This window comes from Lepidochelys kempii, chromosome 3 (assembly GCF_965140265.1).
Source record: "Lepidochelys kempii isolate rLepKem1 chromosome 3, rLepKem1.hap2, whole genome shotgun sequence".
Taxonomy (NCBI): domain Eukaryota; kingdom Metazoa; phylum Chordata; order Testudines; family Cheloniidae; genus Lepidochelys; species Lepidochelys kempii.
Window position 1 is genome coordinate 173366136 of NC_133258.1, and position 26532 is coordinate 173392667.

The following is a 26532-nucleotide window of genomic DNA, read 5'->3' on the forward strand; positions in this document are numbered from 1 at the left end:
ATACAAGGGGATTTTCCTCTTTTTCTCTCTGTCCTTATTGTTTCAGGGCCTACCTCAGGATACTTCCTTGCCCTTTTCACTGAATGTGGCTTCTCAGGGATTTCTCCCTTGGAGAGTCCCTTTTTTCCCCAGAGGTTCCCACAACCTCCCCGCCCAGGGGGTTCTGGCAGCCTCTCCTAGGGAACTCCACACTGCTCCTGCTCTTCTTCCTTACTGACAAGTCAGCCTGGTTCTATTATAGTCCTAAGTGCTGACCTGACCTCTTAATTGACCAAACTGGAAGCACCTGCTCTAGCACAGGGGAGCTGGACCTGCATCATTTAAAGGGGCCAGCCACCCTGTGACTGTGACAGTTTCTGTGGATTCAGGAGCCTGCCCACCCACATCTGCCTTTAACATTGGGACCAAAAAGAAGTCTGCTTGCCCTTTAACAACATTTTAACACTCTGGGTCTCAAATGCCTCAGTGTCCTCGGATTTTCTGAAATCTACATTCATGTGGAAATAGAGATTTTAGAATACAGATCTGGATTTCTGGTGCAGGACCCATCAGAGCTTTTCAGAGTCCCATTAACCTCTTCAATGACTCTTCACTATGGATTTGAGCTAATATAACTCTTCCATGAAAGTTTAAAGCTGTGAATCAGAATTTTTACTGCTTAGTAAGTTGCAAATTGTCCTCCAAGGCTTGTGTATGGAAGAGGCAACCTAAAGGCATTTGCCAGTGGTTCTCATAACATTTTTTAGTTATTGCCAATATCCAAATTGCATCTTTTCCCTTATATCAAGAACATTTTGAGCTTTTAAAATTTTCACAGACAATTTGTTCTTTAACTTTAAATCCCAGTCCTGTACATAATTCCCGAGTGATACTTTTCAGAGCCTAAAGAGATGAGATGTCAGTGTCATTAAGTGGTTAGTGTAAGAAACATGTGGATTTTATTTGCAGGTGTTTTAATTAATTGCTGCTATTCAGAAATAGTCATGCAACACGTGCACAAAAATGTATGTGCAGTTGTGCTTCTAATTTGTGTGTGCAGTTGTAGTAACTGCATGCATAAATCAGGAATATCTGTGTCAATAATCAGAATGGTAGTCGTGTTAGTCTGTATCAGCAAAAAAAATGAGGAGTCCTTATGGCACCTTAGAGACTTAGAAATTTATTTGGGCATAAGCTTTCTTGGGCTAGAACCCACTCTGCTGTAAGAGCTCTAGCGTAGCCACTCTATGCCAACTGGCGAGAGCTCAGCCATTAACATAATTAATCCACCCCCAAAGAGTGGCGGTAGCTATATTGATGGGAGAAGCTCTTCTGCCAACATGGCGCTGTGCACACTAGTGCTTATGCATCGTAACTTATCTTCCTCAGGGGGAGTGGAATATTTGCACCTCTGTGCACGTCAGTGCGACATAAATTTTGCCAGCACAGTGTAGTGTAGACATAGCCTTACTTTTGAGATTGAGAATCAAGCCCTTAAACTCTTTATCTTCAGTTAATCCCTCTGTAAACATAAGCATAATAATACTTACCTCCCAGGAATGTTGTGAGACTTAATTGTTTGTAAATACACTTTGAGGTCATTGAATTAAATGTACTGTGTATAGCCATTTAAAGACTTAATTTTTTAATTAGAAGTTCTTTGCTAGTATAGGTTACGTGCAGCACTTAATACTGAAAATGAGTATAAGATAGTAGTGAGTCTCTGAGTTGTGAAGTTTTTAGCAATAAAGGCACCTTCTTCAAAGCCTTTTGCTTATTGTGCTTTGTTGTGATTAGAATTATAATCTGAATGACGTCTCAGCGAAAGGTGCTCCTTGAATTTTGATGGCTTTAACAAGTTGAGAGGATCCCTTTGAGTACTCCTCAGCGCTAGAAAAATTGCCTGTTGCTGAGAACCCCTGCAGGCTTTTGCCATGTTTTCAGAAATGGCACTGAACATGGCTTTTCATGTTCTATGCTTGCAGTTAATCCACGTTCAGCACCAATTCAGTCGCACCTATTGTCGTTACCTGTTGTCACCAATGGATAATTTTTCTAGCATAGGCAAGGCTTTTCTTTATATAGCTTTAATTCTTTTTACTGTCTAAACTCTCCATTGCTGATAGTTAAAATCTTAAAATTACATATCCTTCCCTTCTTATTGTCAACTAAATAAAGGAAAATGCTAGGTGTAGGAACAATTCATTTTGTTTAAATTAACCAAATATCAGGTTAGTCATGCGTGGTGCACTGTTGGTTGCTGAGCACAAATTACTTACCTCTGGTGCAGAAAACTGAGTGGCTAGAGTAGCAGGAGGTCGACTGGGTTCATCATGATTTGCTCAAGTTGTGTCAGGTGACTTGGTGGCATAAGGAACGGGAGAGCAGATGGCTGCTGACTGTTCTGTGCTGTGGAGCACAAACCGGCTAACCAGCAACGTCTATACATTGAGCAATTCCTCTTTATAGGCAAAAAGGTAGAAGTTAAGACCCTTGTAAGTAAATGGGGTATTGTGGGGGCCTGGACAATGTGTGTGGAATGGAATAAAGCTTGTAGATTGTTTATCTGGAGGGTGTGGTCTCGATCTGAATTGGGAAGCATTCCAATGTAATAGGCACAATAGGTTTGCCAGCCCTTATGAAGAGACTGGACAAAGTGCAACAGAGGGAGTATCTAGCTTGTAGTGAAGGGGTGGATGAAGGATAAAGTCACTATTCAGGATCTAAATTATGGTGCAGAAGTAGCTGCATCATATTTAAGATTTCATTAAAGGTCTGAAGCTCTTGTTAAAATGGAGCTGTTGTATTTGACTGTTCAAATGCGCAAGGGCCCACTAGATGATCCTGACATCTTGTCACTTCCCCTGCCTGCATTGTCTGTGTTGTCCCCCATTCGTTGTAAAGTATTGATTTGATTTTATAGTTTAATATTAAGGTTATTAAAATGATCTTTGCACAATGCTCTGTGCTACAGATGATAATTATAAGTTTATAATGTTAATTTTTTGTTTTCTTTTTGCATTGTGATTTTTTTGCTTTTCAGTACAAACATTAATAAAAAAAGGAAGTCTCTACTTTATAAAAAAAATTCCTTGAAATGGCAAGGTGGTTTGATGAAAAAATGAATTGATAAACAGACAATAATAGGAGTTGAAAATTACCGTTTGGCAAATTTTCACTGTACTGTATTGTGTATTTCTCTTTGTACCCATTGGTAACTTTGCAAAGAGTCCTGTGGCACCTTATAGATTAACAGATGTACTGGAGCATGAGCTTTTGTGGGTGAATACCCACTTCATCAGATGCATGTAACTTTAGCACCCTAAAGGCAGAATAACTTCCCAGAATAACTGGTAACCATGTTGATCTATTGATAGAATTGATATAAAAGCATATGAGGTCACTATTCAGGTTTTGTGTTACAGAGTGAATTTGATGAAGTTTTTGGAATTTGTTGGTGGTGGAAGTGAAAACCTTACAGACTATTGGAGCATGTTAGTGACGATGTTGTAGGCAATCGGTAGAAAAATAGGTATAAGTTATTCCCCTTAACGTCTTAATGCCATTCCTTTAAGGTTTTGGGTGGATGGTGTGTGGCCTGCCACAATCTTAACTTCCACTAAAGATGTATTTTTTTTTGTAGGTGAATAGACATATGTGAGATGTTGTAGATGCTGGCAACTAGCAGTAGGGTCAGGTGAACTTGAGGAGTGTTGAGTTTGTGTCCCATTTATGGTGGGCTCGTGATTCACTTGTTAGAATGTACAGGATAATGACAGTCTGTTACCCATTTTTGGAAATATAGGTGGGTTACTGTGAACTGGCACATAGATGAAAGATCGGTAGGGATACTGGGGCACAATTAAGGCTTGTGTTGGACTCTTAACTTCAAATCTCCAGAGTTTCTAGCATTTCATTGTTTTTTAAAATTATTACTTCCTTTTAATTGGAACTCAGATACCAGGGTGATGAGCCCAGTATAATGTGATGATTAGATAGGAGCTGAAATGCATCTAACTGCTGGGCTCTGCTGATACACAGCTGCCACTAACTGCTGCTGGTCTCTTACTCAGTTTTATATGCATGATAGCAGCCATAGTTCATTAGGCCTTCAACTTCCATCTCCTTTTTCTTTTCCTTTCTTTTTCCTTTTCTTTCCTTTTCTCCCTCATGGCCACAGGGTAGGGTTGCCAGATGTCAAGTTTTCAACTGGAATGTCTGGCTGAAAAGGGACCCTGGCAGCAGTGCTGACCGGGCCGTTAAAAGTCTGGTCAGCAGCTCAGCAGAGCTAAGGCAGGCTCCCTGCCTGCCGTGACTCTGTGCAGTTGCTGGAAGTAGCGGCATGTCCCCCCTCCAGCTCCTACGTGTAGGGTAGCCAGGGGGCTCTGCACGCTGTCCCCGCCCCAAGTGCCAGCTTCGCAGCTCCCATTGGCCAGGAACCACAGGCAATGGGAGCTGCGGGGGCAGTGCCTGTGGATGGGGCAGCGTGCAGAGCCACATGGCCGTGCCTCTGTGTAGGAGCCGGAAGAGGACATGCTGCTGCTTCCAGGAGCTGCCTGAGGTAAGCTCCTCCTGTATCCTGTCACCCAACCCCCTGCCCACACCTTGATCCCCCTCCTGCCCTCCGAACCCCTCGGTCCTAGCTCTGATCCCACTCCTGCACTCCAAATCCCTCATCCCCAGCCCCACACCAGAGCCTGCACCCCCAGTTGGAACACTCAGCCCCCCACACCCTAAACTCCTGCCCCAGCCTGGAGCACTCTCTTGCACCCTGAACCCCTCATTTTTGGTCCCACCCTGAAACCCGCACCCCCATCCCAGAGCCCATACCCCCTGCCTCATCCCGGAACCCCCTCCCATACTCCAAACCCCTCAGCTCCACCCTGCAGACTGGAGTCCCCTCTTACACCCCAAACCCCTCATCCTGGGCCCCCCCCGAGCCCTTACATCCAGCCAGAGCCCTTACCCCCTCCTGCATCACAACTCACCCTGAACGCCTCATTTCTGGCTCCACCCCAGAGCCCTCACCCCATCCCGCATCCCAACCCACTGCCTCAGCCTGGCGGCCCCTCCCACACCCTGAACTCCTCATTTCTGGCCTCACTCCAGAGCCTGCAACCCCAGCCAGAACCCTCACCCCTTCTGTCACCCCAACCTCCTGAACCAGCCCTGTGAAAATGAGCGAGTGAGTGAGGGTGGGGAGAGTGAGCAATGGTGTGTGTGTGTGTGTGGAGTGAGTGGGGACAGGACTTCAGAGAAGGGGTGGGGTAGGGACTTGGAGGAAGCGTGGGGCAGGGGCTGGGCAAGGGTGTTTGGTTTTGTGTAAGTAGAAAGTTGGCAACCCTACCAGAGGGAGAGAAAGGGAGAGCTATGCCACTTGCTTCTGCATGTGTTAATATTTTGGCCCCACCAGAGAGAGACAGGATTTTTCTATCACCTATATGGAGATCCTGCTGCTGGAGAAATGCGGTAGCATCCACATCCTGATACCTCTAATAGGCCCCACTGAGGCATGGCTGTTGCTGGCAGAAGGTGGGAGCTTGCAGGCATGGCATCTTGGCCCCAGAACCTGATGCTGGTAAAAACTACTTCCCCACTCTTCTGGTGGGGCCAGGGGGGTACATTTCCCTGGAGTGTCCTTCTCCCAGCCAACATGTGCTTGCAGTAGTGTAATGGATTACACTTCTGACTATGGATCATCTCCCTCACCTTGCTGACAAGGATTTCATCTCCCCAGGCAAGAATCTGTTTTCTCTAGTTAAGGTATTTCAAGAGTGATGGTAAAGGGAAAATTGAGTATAATATTTGTTCCATTATTTTTTGATGGATAGATGCTAAACTTACCATGCCAGATGGCAAATGCCAAGCAGATTCATTTTGTGTTTACTCCTGGGGCTTCCTTTTGTAGGGCTTAATCTCTTATCATTCAATAATAAACTGACTATTCTATTTTTTTAAGGAAGTATTTTTAAATTGATCAAACCAAATAAAAATATATTTCATTTCGGCTGACTAATGTTTTCAAAAAATTTGTAAAATAAGTTATCTGCCTTCAAACTAATCCACAATGTCTTTACTGGAACTGGAGCTCTTCTTTCTCTCTGGAGAATCTGATTAAAAATTGTAATGACTTTATGGAAAAAAGAAAGTAGCAAAACAGCAAATGTCTGAAATAAGTAGCAGAACTAGTGAAGAACACTGGCTGTCATTATTCTCTTTTTGCTTCACCATGTAAAGTCCACCTGTTCAGTGAGGACTGTCTCGTTCTGTGAGATCCATCTGTTTATGAATTTTAAACGAAACTCTCATACATAATTTCACTACTGTTTTTAGAACCTCCCTATTTACACGCATACAATCAAATAAAAAATTAAAGTAGAATACTAATTATAATTTGAGGCCAACTAATTGGAAAATACTGTATAGAAGTTTGTTAATATCAGCTTTATATTATGCTATCAATATTGTTCTTAGTACATACTGTATATTTATGAATTTGAGCATCAAGTTCTTTTGAACTAAACATCATATAGTGAATTTACATAAATAAATACTGCTAATGAACACTTATTTATTATTTTGCATTTCAGTGCTATTTACTACCAGATTTTCAAAAACAATAGACAATTTTGTAATCTCGATTATGTAAAACCAGTAGTTTTTTGGGCCCTAGCAACCATTTAATATGCAAATTAGGTATTTTCAGACTTAATGTACTTCATTTTTATAAAACAAATACATCATTAATCTGATTAAGTTCTTGGATAGGAGTGCTATTCTCAGATCATTGTGGATCATTTATTGTTGGGCATACATCCAAAATAAAAGATTCAAGCATGGCACTTACAGTCTAGGTTTAGTAGAACCATTGAAACCTCTAAATGCCATTTTTCAGAAGAATAGAAAGGCACTGCTACTTGTAATTGCAAGCATCGTCTAAAACTTAGCAACATTTCTTATCCTTAATTGCAGTTCTGGGATGATGATGATGATTCAGTGCACAGAAATTGTGCTATGTTGTTCTTTGATTTTGCAAACTGCATGTTAAATGAATAGTGTAATAGGTTGAGCCTACTGTATGATAAATTCTGTCTTTACTGAAGTGACCTGGTTGGTCACCATGAGGCATGTTTTGCCAACAGCTGCAACTGAGGGTAGAATCTGGCCCTGTTTCTGAATTCGGAAGCTGATTGTGGGTGTTAGCTATGTATTATCATGTTAATGGCTGGTTTTAGGTCAGTGTGAAAAATGACAATAGAGAGAAAAAAGCTAATGAGAAGAGAACGTTTATTAATCGTGGTTTGCATATGTATATTCAATTAAAACACAAAGCATCTGTACCTTGTAATGGATTCATGACCATTCACTATTTTTTGGTCACTACTTTTAGTAGTGTAAAACACAATATGGTCAACCAGGATTTAACATTCATAAAAGTCCGATCCTTCTTCCCCATATCCCCAGCAAGAGGAACATACCAGTTAAATTAAATGGGAATCCCCTTTAGGTATATAATAGTACTGCTGGGCCCTCAGTAACAGTCGTACAGCTTGTTGTCCTCTGTTTATGCTCTCAGTGACACCTGTGCAACCTACTAGTCTACAGTGGGTTTCCACAGATAGAGCTAATTAGAAATTGATGCACAAGAAGAATAGACTGGAGGGCCCAAATCTACAAAGGGATTTAGGTGTGGGGAGCTGCCTAGTTAGCCAACAGCAGATGCTGAGGAGAGAGTGTGTCCTATGTCCCGGCTGGAGGAAGGCATCTGTCTCTACTTGGGATCCACAGCGAGGCACCCTCTCCTGCAGTCAGACTGCTATGCCATTTCTTGCAAGAATGCTGACAGCACATGCCTAACACCATACAAAATGGCTCAGGGGAGGGGAGAAGGACTCCCTTATAACCTTTAGTCCAGTGGTTAGGGCACTCACCTGGAATGTGGGAGACTGCAGGTCAAGTCTCCCCTTGGCCTGATGTCAAAAAGGGATTTGAACATAGGTTTCCCATCTCTCAGGTGAGTGCTCTAGCCATGGGACTACAGAGTGATTCTCTTCCCCCCCCCCTCCCCCAGCATACTTAATTATTTATACACAGGGAATAGAATCATAGAATATCAGGGTTGGAAGGGACCTCAGGAGGTCATCTAGTCCAACACCCTGCTCAAAGCAGGACCAATCCCTAATTTTTGCCCCGATCTCTAAATGGCCCCCTCAAGGATTGAACTCGCAACCCTGGGTTTAACGGGCCAATGCTCAAACCACTGAGCTATGCGTCTCCCCCCCCCCCGCAGACTTAAAGGAAAAGACATAATAGCTTCAACAGGAGAGATTGAGAGAGACCCATATCAGAATATCTCAAAGCCTGGTGGTCAGATTGCTCCGCCCCCACCCATTAGGTATCTTGTGTGGAGTTAGATGTCCTTTGAGAATTCCTACCACTTGAGCCTCACAGGCAAGATAGGCAGTGCAATGCCTCCCTTCCCCTGGTGTGAAGCTCCCACTGTGGTTTAGGCATGAGATAGGTGCTTGGGTGCCTAGACTGAGACTTTGTGTGCATTCCCAGCTGCGGAAATGTAGACACCTAGGGGACTTTGACAGCGGAAATTTAGGCACTGAGGAATTTTAGAGTTAAGTGGCAGCTGAGCAGGGCTTTTGAGGTTCTCAGTGGAGGGCACCTAAATTTTGGACTTAAGCACCTAAGTCCTTTTGGGGATCTGCGCCTAGCTCACTGTCTTTTGGCTGTGTTGGCTTTGCTGTGCTAGCAGGATTTCTGCACTTCTGTCAGTAAAGTCAGTAGATACAGCTCTGAAAACTCAAGGAGAAGACTTGCTGAGTAAGAAGATGCACTTTTTCAATCACTGTTCTCACCATAACCACACTGTAAATACTCAGCAGTACTGCAGAAGATACTCTGGATGCTTTATATAATTACAAGGAAAAGTGAAGTGGCTTTTAAAAGTTAAAATGGGCCTTCATTTTTATCACAGTATAGTTATCAAATGGAGAATCACCATTTTAATTCTTAGATGAGGGCTGGAACACAGGAAGTCTCGGCATTAGTGTGGAGAGGAAATTAGAGATCTTTAAACTTGTTTTAAATTTTTTTAAAAAAAATACATTTTGTTAATTCAGCCAGCTGCAGTGAAATTACAAAATAAAAAATAATAATTCAGAATTTACTTTACAGGGGCATGTGCCCAAATCATTCATTCATATATATGTAATAAACAAACACACCAGGATTTGTACAGACTATCACTTCTTTAAAAAAGTGACAACAGCTAACTTGTAAACTTAGCCCATGCTAGAATCTTGAATAATTTCCCAGTATTTATTTATTATTCCTAGAGCCAGATTCACTTTAAAGTCCAAAATGACCTGAAGAAGTGGCTGCATTTTTTTTTAAAGCTGCGCTTTTTATAATTTCCCTTTTATTGGAATATTTGTTTTCAGAATTTGAAATGTTAAGCTCTGACTTTCAGTCATGACTAACACATGGATTGACCACTTATTTAACTCAAATTCCTGTGAAACAACTTACACAGTTCACCTGATTTTTCTAAGTATTGTCATTAAAATAGTTGGATTTTGCTTTATTGATATTTCACCTAGTTAATCTTAAAAGAATGGGTTCAAGACGCGTTTGGTGGGATATTGTCTTTAATGAGAATACTTTTGAAAGCTAGAGCTTATGCTATAATATTTTAATCACTATTATGATATTAAATATTTTCCAGTGATGTAGGTATAGTACTAAAGATAATGCAATATCACAGTGTCACCCTAGATTACTGCGGTTTTTTGGTCTTGGATTTTTTTCTATTTTCATGGACTTAAGTATTTATAATTTGGAACATATCAATATACATAGTATTTCTATTGTTTTCAGTGCGGGATTGGGAGCTCAGACTAGCTAAAAATACTACATTAGTTTAATTAAAATCTGAAAAGTGCAAAATTAGCTGAATTTGATGTAAGTTAAAATAAAATGAAAAAAGTTGAAAAAATGTGAAATAGAAAAATACTCAATGGATATGTAAATTAAAGGTCCCAAACCTCATTAAAGTCAATGGGACTATTCACCTACTTAAGATTAAGCACATTCATAAATATTAGTAGGTTGGAGGTCCTGTGGACTCAATTCTTGAAAGGTCCTGAGAGCTTCCTAGGAGTTACTGAGCAGCTGCAACTCCTGTTAAAATCAACGGGACTTGTGGCTGCCAAGCAGGTGCACTTGGAGCCTCAAGGCCCAGACATGTATACCTTTTCTGCAAACCTGACATTGATGTGAATGGGAGTTATGCATGCAGAGTTGTGTGGAACCCAGCTTTAAAGATAAGTCCTGTAGTATTTCCACGCACAACCTCCATCCTCAATTTGTTTCACCGAGTTACATACATATAAGGACTAGAACTAGGTGGGTAACTGATTTCCCAACCTGAGAAAATTTTCAAGATTTCAACATTTCCCCCCGTTCTGAATTAGGATGAAACTGTGACCTTCTGAAATTTTTAGGGCTAGAGATAGAAAGAATACTCAATAGCCCTGTGGTTAGGGGGACTCACCTGTTATGTGGGAAACCCAGGTTCTGAATCAGGCACAGAAGGGACTTGGTGAGCACCCCTAATCACATAACTATTGGCTATTCTTGGCAGAAGTGTCTCTCTCTCTCTCTGATTTTGATCAGAAATTCCATCCTGGACCTGAGAAACCTTCCCCTCGAAAGTTTTGTCCAAACCAATACATTCCCATGAAAAGTGTCAGTTTCAATGTATCAGCATTTTCCAACAAAAAGAAAAAAATCTGTCAAAAATTCCTGCCCAGCTGAGACAGAATTTTACAGTACTAGAAATCATCTTAAGTACAGTTTCAACCAGAACATATCTGTTGTCCTAGTCTCTGCATGGTGATTTTACTGCATACTATGTACTTTTGGTTACAGTGGAGACTCCATCTGAAAACTCTCTCACTTGTTCCTGCCAGCCTAAGATAGTTAGCATACTATGTACTTTTGGTTACAGTGGAGACTCCATCTGAAAACTCTCTCACTTGTTCCTGCCAGCCTAAGATAGTTAAGTGTCCTTTATAATAAGCAATCGAGATGGTCAAAGGATTTCTTATCCCAGCTGAATACACTTCAGTAAATATATAAACAGAACTAAGAACTTGGCAAGTGGTCATTTTTTCTTTTGAATGGCCATGATGAATGTGTACATCTGGGGCCAAATGTTGAGGTTCATAATCTCTCACTGAAGTCAATTAATTGATTAATTCATTTAGCAATCTAATATCCATGTGAGGAAATGTGTGGTAAGTGGTTAGCGAAAGAGACTTGCAGCAGGACTCTGTAATCTTATTTTAGGCTCTGCCACTAATTTACCATGTAATCTTGAGCAAATCATTTTAGCCACTCTTTCAAAACTATCCTCTAATTTGGTTGCTGAGCTTGAGATATCTAGGGCCTGATTTTCAAAGGTGCTAAGCACTCATAGCACCAGTTTGCAGTGTTTGAAATATTTTCTTAATTACAGTTTTCCAAATCAGCCAGTGTACAAGGTATACTTGCCCCACTCCCCATGGATGTTTCTCCTCTTTTTCTCCTTTTCTTTCTCCCACATGGCTGCTTCCACCCCCTGTTCTGCCACATCTTTCTTCTCTGATCCCTAAGCAGGCTTCTTTCCCAGGACCTTAGCATTCTTCTTCTTCATTTCCTGGTAGCTACTACACTCTAATGACTTTTTGTGAATACTCTGATATTTGATGTTGTTCTTAAAGACTACTGGGGTCATGTGACTGTAAATCTCAAATTTCAGTTTTTGGTGGTTGTTTTTTTAAAGTAAGTTTCTATTCCTCCTGGTTGTGGTGAAAAGCTTGAAAATGTGGTTCAAGTGTACCAGAACTTCAAAAATAAAAACAGTCTCCCTTCCAACCCTCCCCCTTAATTCCTTGTATTCCTTTTAAAAATCTCATGATTTTGAGGTCTAATTCATGTTTTTAAATGCTTGAAGACTGACAGTGCTGCAGATGGCTCCAGGTGCTCATCCTGCTGAAAACAGCTAAAAGGCAGGCTGAAGATGTGAGGGGCTGGAGTCTGTTGCTGTTGAGATGAGGAGCAGCCAGGGCTGGCGATGGCAGTGGTAGGAAGGAGCAGATAGGTTTAGAAAAGCTAATTCTGTTGCCCCACAGTTCCAGACATTGGCTGGTAAATTTTTTAATGAAAAATGTGTCCCTTTTTTCATAGAAAAATGTTGAATGTCAGAGCTGATCCAAAAATTCTGTCTGGGATTTTCCTGGCCAAACCAAGCATGGTGACAGCTACAGAGGTTTCAGCTGGAAACTGTGGGTACTCATTACTAAGGCTATGATTTTGTCATGGATATTTTTAGTAAAAGTCATGGATAGGTAATGGGCGACAAACAAAAATTCACGGAATTTACTAAAAACATCCCTGACAAAATGGGCAGGGAGGAGGATCCAGCACTCTGCCCTGCCCTGCTGCAGATTGGCAGAGGCCCTGGGGGTTTTTCACCTTCGTCTGCAGCGTGGGGCATGGGTCACTTGCTGGAGGATTCTCTGCACCTCGAAGTCTTTAAATCACGATTTGAGGACTTCAGTAGCTCAGACATAGGTTAGAGGTTTGTTACAGGAGTGGGTGAGTGAGATTCTGTGGCCTGTGTTGTGCAGGAGGTCAGACTAGATGATCATAATGGTCCATTCTGACCTTAAAGTCTATGATTCTATGAAGTCTGTAGACTTCTTTTTTTCATCTCAGTCTTATTTAACAACTGATTTAAAATGACATTGTGTGTACCTCTTAGCTTTAAACCAAGTGGACCACCATGTGCCTTAAAATGATCACTGAATAAATTTTGAAAAAGAAAGTAGTTAATGATATAGAGGTTAACGGTAATTGGGATAAAATATAACATAGTTGTACAAAAGGTAGATTGTGTCAGACCAACCCGATCTCCTTCTCTGAGAAGATAATTGATTTTTTTAGACAAAGGAAATTCAATAGATCTAATTTACCTGGATTTCAATAAGGCGTTTAATACAGTTCCACATGGGAAATTATTAGTTAAATTGGAGAAGGTGGGGATTAATATGAGAATTGAAAGGTGGATAAGGAACTGGTTAAAAGGGGGAAACTACAACGGAAAGGCATACTGAAAGGCAAATTGTCAGGCTAGAGGCAGTTTACTAGTAGAGTTTCTCAGGGATCTGTCTTGGGACTAATCTTATTTAATATTTTCATTACTGACCTTGGCACAAAAAGTGGGTGTGTGCTAATAAAATTTGCAGATGACACAAAGTTGGGTGGTATTGCCAATATGGAGGAGGACCAGAATATCATACAAGATATGGATGACTTTGTAAACTGGAGTAATAGAAATGGGATGAAATTTAATAGTGCAAAGTCATGCATTTAGGGGCTAACAACAAAAATTGTTGTTATAAGTTGGGGACGCATGAATTGGAAGTGACAGAGGAGGAGAAAGACCTGGATATATTGGTTGATCGCAGGATGACTATGAGCTGCCAATGTGATGTGGCCATGGAAAAGGCTAAAGCAGTCCTAGGATGCATCAGGTGACATATTTCCACTCGAGACAGGAAAGCGTTAGTACCATTATACAAGGCACTGATGAAATCTCATCTGGAATACTGTGTGCAGTTCTGGTCTCCCATGTGTAAGAAAGATGAATTCAAACTGGAACAGGTACAGAGAAGGGTTGTAGGATGATCCGAGGAATGGAAAACCTACCTTACAAGAGGAGATTCAAAGAGCTTGGCTTGTTTAGCCTAACCAAACACAGGCTGGGGGAGCTATGATTGCTCTCTATAAATACATCACAGGAATAAATACCAGGGAGGGAGAGGAGTTATTTAAATTTAGCACCAATATGGACACAAGAAGACATGGATATAAACTGTCCATCAACAAGTTCAGGCTTGAAATTAGACAAAGATTTGTAACCATCAGGGGAGTGAAGTTCTGGAACAGTCTTTCAAGGGTAGCAATGGGGCAAAAATCCTAACTGGCTTCAAGATTGAGCTTGATAAATTTGTGGAGGGGATGGTATGATGAGACTGCCACCAATGTCATATAGTTGATCTGTTACTGCTAGCAGCAAATATCCCCAATAGCCGGTGATGAGACACTACATGGGGAGGGCTCTGGGTTAGTACAGACAATTCTTTCCCAGGTATTTGTCTGGTGGGTCTTACTCAAATGCTCAGGGTCTAACTAATTGCCATATTTAGGGTCGGAAAGGAATTTTCCCCCGGGTCATATTGGCAGAGACTCTGGGAGAGTTTTGCCTTCCTCTGCAGCATGGGGCATGGGTCACTTGCAGGTTTAAACTAGTGTAAATGGTGGATTCTCTGTAACTTGAAGTCTTTAAACCATGGTTTAAAGACTTCAGCTCAGCCAGAGGCTAGGGTTCTATTACAGGAGTGTGTGGGTGAGGTTCTATAATGCCTACAATGTGCAGGAGGTCAGATTAGATTATCATGATGGTCCCTTCTAATCTTAAAGTCTGAGAGTCTAAAACCAGAGACACTGTTACATAAATAACACAACTTAATTTTACGGTATTATCATGCAAATTCTTAGTCATGTGAGGCGTCTGTGGAAGCCAATGGAAAAATAATAAAAGAAGAAGAGTCTCACAGGATTCAGGATGCAATTCAGGTCAGTGAGGGGTTGTGTCATCACTTGCCCTGCAAACCTGGGTGTCTCACAATTCCTTGCTGCTGTAGCTCCCAGCCTGGGATGCTTACAACCAGCCTATAGGCATGCAGATCACATCCTGAAGTGTCTGTGTGCTAGACAGCCCTGATTCAGCAGCTCTGACCCCAGCAGCCTGTGTATAGTCCCACTTTAGTCTACACCAGCTTTGGTTCCAATCAGCAAGGTGACCCAAATACACTCCTAGTGCCAAATTTTCTCCAAACTGTATGCTCTGTAATTTCCAGCCCTCTCTTGGACAGATTAGAGAAATAAGGTTAGTTTCTTCTTGCAAAGAGACAAAAGCATATCACAGCTTATTAACTTAACTGGGGCAAATACGCTTTTCTCTTTCAAAACAGCACTGAGTTGGTTTACAGTAAAAAAATAAAAAAATTATTACCAATAGGACATAGGTTAAGTGATACCAAGCAAAAGGAATAAAGTTAGAAAGCATGATAAGCAAATAAAAGTGAGAACATGTATTTAAAATTCTAAAACTTAATATAGCAAGATACCGCTTTATTCAAGATGTTTAGTCTCACCAATCTTCCTTCTTCCCTGCCATGTCTGACTTTCTCCGTCAGACCCTTCCACAGAAGTATGAGGCACTGGCTTTCCTTGTCTTTCTAGGTGAAAGGTCTTTGCCTAAGCAGATTTCTCACTTATATTCAGTTTCCAGAGACTTCAATCCCCCCTTGGTTGAGGGACCCATCTTTTTCAGCTTGCAAGAGCTCTGTTCCCTTGTGTCTGACTAGTGATAGATGCCACAGATGGGTTTCTGTCTCTGCTTATATTTTCCAAAGTTCAGTCACCTTGTTTCATGAGGCAGAATGATGTCATGGTGTTCTTCCCTTTCTGTGGGCTTCTCCATCCTCCTGATGATTTGTGTATAAATGGGACTTCAATTTTTTTGATTCCACCCTGCGTAATTTATACAGGAGACAGTCAAATAACTGCCTTCTCTCCTGTCTGGGAGAGAACTTATTTCTCCCTGTTTGGCCTCAGATTTTAAAACATAATATAGTTATGTATTCATATATCTTCATATAGTGTTAATACATACATTTCAGAATTATATCAATCACCAGTGTACCATTAACTTCCAGAAAAGATCTCACTCTATACACTTCTATAATACAGTAATATTGTATGCACATAGTTGATTCAAATGCTTATTATTGGAGGTCTTTACTGTCTTTATAGACCAGTAAATTTTTGCAATGGATTCTTCTGAGAGTTACCCCTAAAAGTAAAGTTCATTCAAGCTGTGAGGAAGGCAACATGGAATCAGGTGCTGAAGGAAGCTCCATGCTGTTTCTTTCCTCTTTTGTTAGCTTAATAGCTTTGTTTACCTTATATGTAAAAATGGACCTTCCTTGTCTTTGCCTGAAGACTGGGCTAGTCAGAGAATCAAATACACATTCCTTTGTTTAAGGCAAACCTGTTTACCAACTCCCATAATATGCCTGGTTTAAACTCACTTTAGTCATAATTCTAGCTTATATATACATAACTCTTAATGTACACCATGTACATTCATCACTCAAGAATATTAATGATCAATTAGTTACTAGTTTTCCAGTGATATCTTACATGGCACCTTTTAGATAGAGATTATAACCATAATGAGTTGGGGTACAGTGAATTGGTCAGGCCAGCTGAAATGTATTACCTGATACCAGTGAGCCTTTTGTCACTGGCACTGGGATTCTCTTACAAAGCCGCAGGAGGGTTAGCCCGCTAGCTGACCCGGATGCAGCAGAGGCCTCTTTCCTGGACAGGGCTTCTGCCACAATATTTGCTTTCCCCTTTATATAGAAGAAACCTGTTTTGTCTGGACAAAACGTCAGAGTATCCATAATTTTTCCTGCTGAGCTGTTACAAACATTTGATAGTAACATTAATGATCATTTTGCTGTGAGATTTCAAACTATATATTACAGTCATTTTGACAATGAATATGACTTTAATATTTTGTATGTTTGTTTTTATAACAACCTGTGAAAGTCATTTTTGTCCTGGCTCCTTACTCTGTCATTTGACAAGTGGTCCCAATATTTAAGGTCGTGAGTGAGTGAGACTTTACTGGAAGGAATAAGGAGGGTTCTATTGGGAATGTTCTTAATCCATTTGCAGTAGCAATTGAAGGTCTTAATTACCAAGAACAGAATGGGTACACATTTTTCACATGAAAAGTTGTCATTGGAATATGGCCTTTTTTCAAAAATGCAAGTTTTGTGAATAACTGTCAACATATGGGCCATACTTCAGATATTTCAAGAACTTGTATTTTTACCTACATTTTTATAAAAAATTATGTTGGTAAAAATTTCTGTTTTAAAATGTCAATACAAATATGGAAATTTTGTGAAAAAAGAAAATTTAAATAATGTCACCAATATTTTGGGAAAAATTGTGTTAAAAATAGGTCATTTTCATACGAAAAAAGCTTTTTAAAAATTAGCTGTGGAAGTGAAACCATTTTCATACTTCAAAGAAGAATCTGAAAGGGAAAATTTCAGTCAGCATTTGAAATTATTTTAATTTTTTTTTGTTGATTGGAAACTGGTTTTAATGAGAGCCTGGTTAAAACTATTTACAAATAATTTTAATAAAAACATTGGTTAAAAATTATTGGAAATGGGTCCATTTCAAACCCTGTGAAATAGAAACAGTTTTGACATATTTTCACCAAGCTGTTTTGCCATTTTTTCAACCTGCTCTATTCAAGACCTTCAGTGGGTCACAGTATAAATACTTTGTTTATCCTCTGTTCATAACTTCCAGAGACAGCTCTATTCCTCTGGGACAATGAAGCACAAGTCCTCAGGACAACATAAGAATGGCCATACTGGGTCAGACTAAAGGTCCATCTAGCCCAGTATCCTGTCTTCCGACAGTGGCCAATGCCAGGTGCCCCAGAGGGAATGAACAGAATAGGTAATCATCAAGTGATCCATCCTGTTGCCCATTTCCAGCTTCTGGCAATCAGAGGCTAGGGACACCATCCCTGTCCATCCTGGTTAATAGCTGTAAAGGGGCTAGCCGGAGCTCCACCCTCTCTGGGGCGGCGGGGAGCCACGCCGACTCCCTACACCCAGTTGAGGTTTGGGGAATTAGTTCGGCCGTGGGAGTCTCCCTCGGCAGCCCTTGCGGTAACTGAAATAAGCACCGTAAACCCAGGCCCTAGGTCAGGGTGGGGCAAAAATGAGTCTGGTGCTCAGGCCCTCAGGCAGGCTGAGCAGTAGTCGTGCAATAGAAATAAGCCCAGGCCCTAGGTCAGGGTGGGGCAACAATGAGTCAGGCACTCGGCCCCTCAGGCAGGGGTGAGCAGCAAGAGTACAAATAGTATCAATAAGCCCAGGCCCTGGGTCAGGGTGGGGCAACAGTGAGTGAGGCCCTCAGGTAGGGCTGAGCAGCAGCAGAGCGAATGCAGCCTTAATCCCAGGCCCCCAAAGGACTTGGGAGAGCAGGAGACTGCCACCCACGAGTTGGGTGGCAGGGGGGACACAGGCCCTCCCACTCCACTTCATCCCAGCCTGGGGCCCTAGCAGTGGCAGAAGACCCGCTGCTGTGTCAGTGGGGATCCTGGCAGCAACACGCTGACATAAGCACTGGCTGTGCCGCAGCCAAACTAGGGTCGGCTGTCCCCGGGCTACTTCTAGACTCCCCCTCAGGTAGCACCTGCGTCACAGTGGTGTCCTCCAGGGGGTCCAGCACCATGCGTTCCTCGGGGTAGTTGGTGAGAGGCAGGCCCGGCAACTCCTCCGGGTAGCCGGTGTGGGGCAGGTCAGGCCAGTCCTTGGGTGCACCTAGGGCCGCAGGGGCTTCCCAGTCACGGGCTAGGCTGGAGGCATCTGGCCTCCTTGGTGGCTGTCTCTCCAGTGAGTCTGGAGGTCAAGCCTGTGTACTTCTGGGATGCCGCCTGACCCTCTGAGGGGTGGGCTCAGAGTTTCCTAGCTCCATCCACTCTGGCGTCCGGAAGGGCTTGTCCCTCTCCAGGGCGGCGGGGAGCAACACCGCCTCACTACAATAGCCATTGATGGACCTATCCTCCATGAACTTATCTAATTCCTTTTTGAACCCTGTTATAGTCTTGGCCTTCACAACATTCTCTGTCAAGGAGTTCCACAGGTTGACTGTGCGTTTTATGAGAAAATACTTCTCTTTGTTTGTTTTAAATCTGCTGTCTATTAATTTCATTTGGTTAACCCTCATTCTTATGTTATGAGAAGGAGTAAATAACACTTCCTTATTTACATTCTCCACACCAGTCATGATTTTATGAATCTCTATCATATCCTCCCTTAGTCGTCTCTTTTCCAAGCTGAAAAGTCCCAGTCTTATTCATCTCTCCTCTTATGGCAGCAATTCCATACCCCTACATCTGAACAAGCTTGAAATAGAGCATTTGCGATGGTCTTCGGCTATGGACCAACATAACTAAAGAGATAGGACTAAATCCTCATCTGTCATCTCCAGAGCATGTTGCCAAACGCAACTATGGATTCAGGTCTTCCCATAGTTACTAAAGACAAGAAATTACATGCACACTCACAAGAGGAGAAACAGCAGGAAAGAAAACAAAGCAATAAAACTGCCAATAAAGCTACCAAAAAGCTGGGAAATGGAAATAGTAGAAGCCATTATGATAAAGTTAAACACATCTTGATTGCTGTATTCGGAGTTTGGGTACTACATTAACAGGGATCCTACATTTTCTGAAGCTAGATACTGTGGATACAGAGATAATGGGACCTTCTTAATGTTTGGGAAGTTTGTGCAAAAGGGGCGGGGAAGACAGAAGGTAGACTGACTTGGGAAGAAAAGTAATGATAGAGTTGGGATCACAATTATGATAGTGACAGAGCCAAATAATTTTGAACCCTGAATATCTTTAAAATTTGGGTTCTGAAACAGTTCTGAATAGCATATAGTTTGTGCTGTTAGTTATTTACTCTCTCTCTTATGTACATCCTCCTTACCAAATAATCATAAGCCTTTCCATGCTGATCTTCTTAAATAAATTGGTTAATTATTTAGTGCTCTCTTATGTTCCTTATCTCTGGTCTGCAATGCTGTGCATGTCAATGTGACTTCTTTGATTGTATTCATACTCTGTAGGATATATGCCCCTTCCTTCTGTCTCAGGTTAATCTGTGCATGTTTGTTTGGGTTTTCTTTGTTTACCTTTTCATTCTGGGGCTGTAGTTTCCCCCTCTAACAAGCCCTCTTCTACCTTTTTTGCAGTAACTGTCACTTTAACACATTTATTTTCCAGGAAAAAGGAATGAGATGGGCAGCATTCTCTGGGACTGCGTCAGTGTTACTCTGTGGGATGGCCAGCCATGATAGGCTTCAGGATTCTGTTCACTCTGTCTCATCATCTGTTTTCCTTCTAAAGACCAAAGATGTCACCTCTGTTATCTGTTGTGATGAGAAGCCACTAAGATGCTCCCAAACCCAGGTCTTCTGAATAGTTAGTCAATTTGGGTGCCACAATCATATTGTTATAATAAATGTAGTTCTTTAAAAACAAATAAATCCTAATTTACAATCAGACACTTACTTGGTATTAAAAGTAAAGTGTATTAAAAGCCTTGCCAGAAAATAGAATAATAAAAAGCTATTTTCTGACATTTTAGAAATGGATGAACCTCTTAATATATTATTCTTTATTATATTAATGTGTCCAAAAGTCTAGAGCACTTCACAGCAAACAGAGGCATTAACCCTGACAAGAGACAGCCTACACTCTGAGGCCCTGTGCACGTGCAGTTCTCAGTGTAGGATCAGGGTGTAAATCTGAGACCTGACATCAGTAAGGAAGAGTGAAGTGCAGAAAGATTAGGTTTACATTTGTACAATAATTCATGGGTTAAAATCTTGGCTGTGTTGAAGTCAATGGCAAAATTTGTATTGATTTCAGTAGAGGCAGGATTTCACTCAAGGTCAAAACGCACATTATGATAATCTAGTCTGCTCACCTGCGTAACATAAACCATTGAATTTCACTCAGTAATTCCTGAGTGAAATTCTGTAACTTCTGGCTGAGCCAGCGCATGGCATTTAGAAAGACATCCAGTCTTGATTTAAAGATGTTAATGATGGAGTATCCACCACATTCCTAAGAACATTTTCCAGTGGTTAATTATCCTTTGTTAAAAATGTGTACCTTATTTCTCGTCTGAATTTGTCTAGTTTCTGCATTCAGCCGCTGGATCTTGTTATGCCTTTGTTTTCTAGATTAAAAACCTTCTACTATCAAAAGCCTTCTATCCATGCAGGTATTTATAGACAATGAACAAGTCAGTGCTTTACCTTCTCTTTGATAAACTAAATAGAACTTTTTAAATCTGTCATTGTCAGGAAGGTTTTTCAGACCTCAGATTGTTCTTGTGGCTTTTTTCTGATCCCTTTCTGATTTTTCAGTATCCTTTTTAGAACTATGGATACTAGAACTGGATACATTATTCTAATAATGGTCTCACCTAGGTTTGGCAAGCAGGTCACTTGACCGGTCAAGTAATGTCAATTGACCAGACAACTGACTTCCCATTAGTTGACCATCATCAAATATTGTCAAATATTGCAGCAAAAATATCCAGATGTAGGCGGCGGTCTACTTTTTTTATTGTGTCATGGTATCACAGTCACACTAAAATTAATGACAGGTTTCAGAGTAGCAGCCGTGTTAGTCTGTATTCGCAAAAAGAAAAGGAGTACTTGTGGCACCTTAGAGACTAACCAATTTATTTGAGCATAAGCTTTCGTGAGCTACAGCTCACTTCATTGGATGCATCCGATGAAGTGAGCTATAGCTCACAAAAGCTTATGCTCAAATAAATTTGTTAGTCTCTAAGGTGCCACATGTACTGCTTTTCTTTTTACTAAAATTAATAACTTAAATCTGTCACAGTGGTGCTATCTGTTAGCAAACCTACTTAAATATCTTGATCACTCACTTTACTATATGCTAATATCACCTGTTAAGAAAAAGGTGAACTAATTGAAAATTAGGCATCTTAATTGGCTGGAGTTTTCTAGAATAAGCATTGTATGTATGTATATTTTTATTTGTATACCAGGCCATCAGTATACATGGCAGTTTGCAAAGCACATTTTCCAAGTTAAAAGAGAGAGTCCCTGGCCTGAAGATCTTGCAACCTAAACTGACTAGACAAATGTACAGAAATTAACTCAGAAGGGATTGGGGGAGAAAGAGGAGGGTTCATTAAACCTCATTCCCCAACACAAAGAGAAAAGAGGCACAGCCATTAAGCTGCTCATCGAGTTGGCCTGCTGCCTACCTAAGTGCATTTTAAAATGACTTTTTTCTTTTATAGTTGCTTGTGTTTGTTTTATTTCTGTTTAATTTCATTCTTCTTTTCTTTTGTAATTGTTCAGTCTTGAATAACATTAAATGCTAACCTAACATTGATTTTAAAAAGGTAATACTAACTGTTCTTTCATTTTTTAGAATGTCATATCATTGTGTTTTGCATTTTTCTGTGTTAAAATAATTCAGTTAAGTAACTTGTTTTATGTAGTTAGGCATAGGTATCTCTCTAAGGCTAAGCCTCTTAGAGACCGTAAAATCTCACTCTTTTTTGTTACTGTTGTTACTGCTCTAAGAAATTAGTGCTTTAAATGATTTGACCTTTTTGACATTACTTGACAATATTTGTCTAGTCAATTGACCAGTTATTTTTGCATCTATCAAATGCCCAACTCTAGTCTCACCAATGCTGTATACAGAGGTAATACCACCTCCCTATTCATCCACAATTTATGTTAGCTTTCTAAGCCCTGGTCTACACTAGGACTTTAGGTTGAATTTAGCAGCGTTAAATCGATGTAAACCTGCACACGTCCACACGATGAAGCCCTTTATTTCGACTTAAAGGGCTCTTAAAATCGCTTTCCTTATTCCACTCCTGACAAGTGGATTAGCGCTTAAATCGGCCTTGCCGGGTCGAATTTGGGGTACTGTAGACACAATTCGATGGTATTGGCCTCCGGGAGCTATCCCAGAGTGCTCCATTGTGACCGCTCTGGACAGCACTCTCAACTCAGATGCACTGGCCAGGTAGACAGGAAAAGAACCGCGAACTTTTGAATCTTATTTCCTTTTTGGCCAGCGTGGCAAGCTGCAGGTGACCATGCAGAGCTCATCAGCAGACCTGACCATGATGGAGTCCCAGAATCGCAAAAGAGCTCCAGCATGGACCGAACGGGAGGTACAGGATCTGATCGCTGTATGGGGAGAGGAATCCGTGCTATCAGAACTCCGTTCCAGTTTTTGAAATGCCAAAACCTTTGTCAAAATCTCCCAGGGCATGAAGGACAGAGGCCATAACAAGGACCTGAAGCAGTGCCGCATGAAACTTAAGGAGCTGAGGCAAGCCTACCAGAGAGGCGAATGGCCGCTCCGGGTCAGAGCCCCAAACATGCCACTTCTATGATGAGCTGCATGCCATTTTAGGGGGTTCAGCCACCACTACCCCAGCCGTGTTGTTTGACTCCTGCAATGGAGATGGAGGCAACATGGAAGCAGCTTTTGGGGATGAAGAAGATGATGATGATGATGATGAGGTTGTAGATAGCTCACAGCAAGCAAAAGGAGAAACCGGTTTTCCCGACAGCCAGGAACTGTTTCTCACCCTGGACCTGGAGCCAGTACCCACCGAACCCACCCAGGGCTGCATCCCGGACCCGCCAGGCGGAGAAGGGACCTCCGGTGAGTGTACCTTTTAAAATACTATACATGGTTTAAAAGCAAGCATGTGAAAGGATTAATTTGCCCTGGCATTCACAGCTCTCCTGGATGTACTCCCAAAGCCTTTGCAAAAGGTTTCTGGGGAGGGCAGCCTTATTGCGACCTCCATGGCAGGACACTTTACCACTCCAGGCCAGTAACACGTACTCGGGAATCATTGTAGAACAAAGCATTGCAGTGTATGTTTGCTGGCATTCAAACAACATCCGTTCTTTATCTCTCTGTGTTATCCTCAGGAGAGTGAGATATCATTCATGGTCACCTGGTTGAAATAGGGTGCTTTTCTTAAGCGGACATTCAGAGGTGCCCGTTCCTGCTGGGCTGTTTGCCTGTGGCTGAACAGAAATGTTCCCCGCTGTTAGCCACGGGGATGGGGGAGGGTTGAGGGGGTAGGGTAGCCACGCGGTGGGGGGAGGCAAAATGTGACCTTGTAACGAAAGCACATGTGCTATGTATGTAATGTTAACAGCAAGGTTTACCCTGAAAGAGTGTAGCCACTGTTTTATAAAATGTGTCTTTTTAAATACCGCTGTCCCTTTTTTTTTTCTCCACCAGCTGCATGTGTTTCAATGATCACAGGATCTTCTCCTTCCCAGAGGCTAGTGAAGATTAGAAAGAAAAAAAAAACACACTCGTGATGAAATGTTCTCTGAGCTCATGCTGTCCTCCCACACTGACGGAGCACAGACGAATGCGTGGAGGCAAATAATGTCAGAGTGCAGGAAAGCACAAAATGACCAGGAGGAGAGGTGGCGGGCTGAAGAGAGGGCTGAAGCTCAAATGTGGCGGCAGCGTGATGAGAGGAGGCAGGATTCAATGCTGAGGCTGCTGGAGGATCAAACCAGTATGCTCCTGTGTATGGTTGAGCTGCAGCAAAGGCAGCTGGAGCACAGACTGCCACTACAGCCCCCGTGTAACCAACCACCCTCCTCCCCAAGTTCCATAGCCTCCACACCCAGACGCCCAAGAACGTGGTGGGGTGGCCTCCGACCAACCAGCCACTCCACCACAGAAGATTGGCCAAAAAAAAAAGAAGGCTGGCATTCAATAAATTTTAAAGTTGTAAACTTTTAAAGTGTTGTGTGGCATTTTCCTTCCCTCCTCCACCAGCCCTCCTGGGCTACCTTGGTAGTCCTCCCCCTGCTTGTGTGATGAATGAATAAAGAATGCATGAATGTGAAGCAACAATGACTTTATTGCCTCTGCAAGTGGTGATCGAAGGGAGGAGGGGAGGGTGGTTAGCTTACAGGGAAGTAGAGTGAACCAAGGGGTGGGGGGTTTCATCAAGGAGAAACAAACAGAACTTTCACACCGTAGCCTGGCCTGTCATGAAACTGGTTTTCAAAGCTTCTCTGATGCGCACCGTGCCCACCTGTGCACTTCTGACCGCCCTGGTGTCTGGCTGTGCGTAACCAACAGCCAGGCGATTTGCCTCAACCTCCCACCCCGCCATAAACGTCTCCCCCTTACTCTCACAGATATTGTGGAGCACACAGCAAGCAGTAATAACAGTGGGAATATTGGTTTCGCTGAGGTCTAAGCGAGTCAGTAAACTGCGCCAGCACGCCTTTAAACGTCCAAATGCACATTCTACCACCATTCTGCACTTGCTCAGCTTGTAGTTGAATAGCTCCTGACTACTGTCCAAGCTGCCTGTGTACGGCTTCATGAGCCATGGCATTAAGGGGTAGGCTGGGTCCCCAAGGATAACTATAGGCATTTCAACATCCCCAACAGTTATTTTCTGTTCTGGAAATAAAGTCCCTTCCTGCAGCTTTTGAAACAGACCAGAGTTCCTGAAGATGTAAGCGTCATGTACCTTTTCCAGTCATCCCACGTTGATGTTGGTGAAACGTCCCTTGTGATCCACCAGAGCTTGCAGCACTATTGAAAAGTACCCCTTACGGTTTATGTACTCGCCGGCTTGGTGCTCCGGTGCCAAGATAGGGATATGGGTTCCGTCTATGGCCCCACCACAGTTAGGGAATCCCATTGCAGCAAAGCCATCCACTATGACCTGCACATTTCCCAGGGTCACTACCCTTGATATCAGCAGATCTTTGGTTGCATTGGCTACTTGCATCACAGAAGCCCCCGCAGTAGATTTGCCCACTCCAAATTGATTCCCAACTGACTGGTAGCTGTCTGGCGTTGCAAGCTTCCACAGGGCTATCGCCGCTTGCTTCTCAACTGTGAGGGCTGCTCTCATCTTGGTATTTATGCGCTTCAGGGCAGGGGAAAGCAAGTCACAAAGTTCCATGAAAGTGCTCTTACACATGCGAAAGTTTCGCAGCCACTGGGAATCGTCCAAGATCTGCAACACTATACGGTCCCACCAGTCTGTGCTTGTTTCCCGAACCCAGAATCAGCGATCCACCACATGAACCTGCCCCATTAGCACCATGATGCATGCATTGGCAGTGCCCATGCTTTGAGAGAAATCTGTGTCCCCATGTCCTGATCACTCACGTGACCGCGCTGACATCGCCTCCTCACCCGGTATCGCTCTGCCGGGTTCTGGTGCTGCATATACTGCTGAATAATGCGTGTGGTGTTTAATGTGCTCCTAATTGCCAAAGTGAGCTGAGTGGCCTCCATGCTTGCCTTGGTATGGCGTCCGCACATAAAATCGCCTGCCTGCTCACCATAAGATGGTTCAATAGGACTGACTGCAGGACGAAAGAGAATGACCTGGTCAAGTCACTCCAAATTTAGTCCCTGCGCCCATGTCTGACCAGGAGCACCTCGGACATGACAATGACGGCTACCAGTCCTACTGTACCGTCTGCTGCCACAAGGCAATGGGTTGATGCTGCTGTGTAGCAATGCAGTACCATGTCTGCCAGCACCCAGGAGACGTACGGTGACGGTTACCTGAGCGGGCTCCATGCTTGCCGGGGTATGGTGTCTGCACAGGTAACTCAAGAAAAAAGGCGCGAAACAATGGTCTGCTGCTGCTTTCACGGAGGGAGGGAGGGAACGGGGGCCTGACGATATGTACCCAGAACCACCCGCGACAATGTTTTAGTCCCATCAGGCAT

At 42.4% G+C, this 26532-nt stretch overlaps 1 protein-coding gene and 1 long non-coding RNA gene across 2 annotated transcripts in view; both read left to right on the top strand.

The window, feature by feature from the left end:
- The window catches only part of CAMKMT (calmodulin-lysine N-methyltransferase), a 342413-nt gene that overhangs the window by 73571 nt on the left and 242310 nt on the right, over window positions 1-26532 (top strand). The window lies entirely within an intron of this gene.
- On the top strand, window positions 1801-24981 carry LOC140909553 (uncharacterized). Its single transcript, XR_012158262.1, has 5 exons — window positions 1801-2456; window positions 19994-20179; window positions 20959-20999; window positions 22854-23452; window positions 24047-24981. It is a non-coding gene; the product is annotated as an uncharacterized lncRNA (long non-coding RNA).